The sequence below is a fragment of the Borostomias antarcticus genome (assembly GCF_949987555.1).
Source record: "Borostomias antarcticus genome assembly, chromosome: 25".
Classification (NCBI taxonomy): Eukaryota; Metazoa; Chordata; class Actinopteri; order Stomiiformes; family Stomiidae; genus Borostomias; species Borostomias antarcticus.
In genome coordinates, this window is record NC_140258.1 from 4,788,177 (window position 1) to 4,790,676 (window position 2,500).

Genomic DNA, 2,500 nt, shown 5'->3' on the forward strand with positions numbered 1-2,500 from the left:
GAGCAGAACAGAGCAGAACAGAGCAGAACAGAGAAGAACAGAGCAGAACAGAGCAGAACAGAGCAGAACAGAGAAGAACAGAGAAGAACAGAGAAGAACAGAGCAGAACAGAGCAGAACAGAGAAGAACAGAGCAGAACAGAGAAGAACAGAGCAGAACAGAGCAGAGCAGAGCAGAGCAGAGCAGAACAGAGCAGAACAGAGAAGAACAGAGCAGAACAGAGCAGAACAGAACAGAGCAGAACAGAGAAGAACAGAGCAGAACAGAGAAGAACAGAGCAGAACAGAGCAGAACAGAGCAGAACAGAGCAGAGCAGTTCTCAGAGCTGATGGGGGCATTCTGAGTTCTTCTTAAAGTTATTTAGTTTGAAGTGGATCAGGACAGATCTGTGCAAAAAGAGCTACATTTTGTGTTGCTTGTTTCACCTGGCTGCTCTGAGAGTTGACACAGTTCACAGATCTGAGACCCTCCCCCCCCCCCCCCACACACACACACACACTAATCCTGAGAAGGGCTGATCCTCGGCCTGCCTGTGTTTAGCTGAGTGTGAGTGAGGAGTCTTCCTTGATCACCTCCCTGGATCTAAGCCCTCCACCTGGCCCGGCCCCAACCCTTTAAATCAGCTCTAATGCATGATGGGCCGCCGCCAAATCGCTGAGGCCCAAATCAAATAAAGGAGACATTTCCTGCGCCCCTAGAGGCCTGCTCTGTGAGTCGCCCCAAAACCTGGAGCTAAAGTCAGTGCTGTGGGCCCACAGGGCTCCGTATAGATGCACTGAAACGCAGCTGAGTAAGCCGGGCTGTATATCTACTGCCCCCGTGGTCCTCACCAGCTTCATGTCCGCCAGGAGAAGTTGAGATGAAAAGAGGGCAGAGCGCGGGCTAGCGGCAGGGCCTACACACAGACCACGACCTGCCCGGCGTCTTGTCTTCTTCAGACGTGGGAGAGTAAGAGAGAGGTGGGCGGGCGTACCCTCTGAGGACTGAGTAGGCTGGCCGGCTTTTCATCACGACGCTGTGCTCGGTCACGCTGTCCGAGTTTGGCTGCCGACGCAACGCTTAAAATGCTTCTGACATTTCACGATTTCTCACAGCGCTTCACGCTACCCATGCCTCCTCCTTCTGCCCCCCCCCCTGCCCACACACACACACACACACACACTAACATCATCATCATTGTCAGTGAGCACGTGTTTGTCCTTGGGAGCACAGAGACAACCTGCCAACGCAACGTGGTGACATGGGAACCTGTCCTACACCATCACTTTATAAAATCCGCCAACATTTGCATAAGATGAGCACTAAATGAAAAGCTACTCTCTCTTACAGTGTGACTAGCAGATAAACAGATGAAGTACTAACTTAATAGCTGCCCTCTGTAGATAAGCCCCTCCTCTGTGCTGCTCCGCAGAGCCCATTGGCCGTCCGGCCTGCCAGTCAGGTCAGGGAACAGACGGGAAGTGGGTAGGAGGCTGAATTGGAATGGGAGGGGTCATAGGAAGGTCAGGCATATTTGCTCAGGATATCCTGACCAGCCAGAGCCACACAAACACTGGAGCAGCAGAGAGACGGACCGGATACCTCAGAACCAGGACTGGTTACCTCAGAACCAAGGACTGGTTCACTCAGAACCAATGACTGGTTACCTCAGAACCAGGACTGGTTACCTCAGAACCAAGGACTAGTTACCTCAGAACCAGGACTAGTTACCTCAGAACAAGGACTGGTTACCTTAGGACCAAGACTGAGATCAGGAGCAGGACAGCTGTAGCAGCAGAGGTGACAGGCAGAGAGAGAGAGAGAGAAAAAAAAAGTGGGACTAAACAGCTCACTGAGAGACCACACCATGACATCCATAAAACACCAACAATTGAAGATTTGAAGCGGTCTCACTAGAGAGATTGGTTCATAACAATGTCATTCCCGGTGTCATCATAGTGAGATGAAAGCGCAGCATCACAAGGTCTGGTGTCTAAAGTTCCTCTCCTCTCTGGGTCCAGGTTACAGAGTTCACTGGGCTTATACGCTACTGTCTGGAGTGTGTGTGCCGTTATCCCGGCTAATCCCCATTAGAACCATAGAATACTCCACCAGACGGACATGTGGCCCTTTAAACGGGTCACACGTCAAGGCCAGACCATGGGGTAGCCATGGCAACCATCACCATTACATCCAACTGTCAATCATGGTGACGAAGCAAATCTGTTAGAATGACTTGGATTGGAATGAGAATGGAGGCTTAGAGAAAATCACTCTTCTTCCAAAAAATATCAAATTTTGCCTTTATGGATTGGTCTTTATTTTCCTACCTGAGGGAGCCATCCACAGTCAATAACCATGGGGTTTCAACACAATGACACACACACACACACACACACACACACACACACACACATCTGCCTCTATCTGGCATCGCTCTGTTTGCGTTTCTGCCCTCGCCCTGCCAAAGCTAACGTGGCCGCAGGGTAATGTAATGTATGGGCTGTGGCGCTCGCTGCAT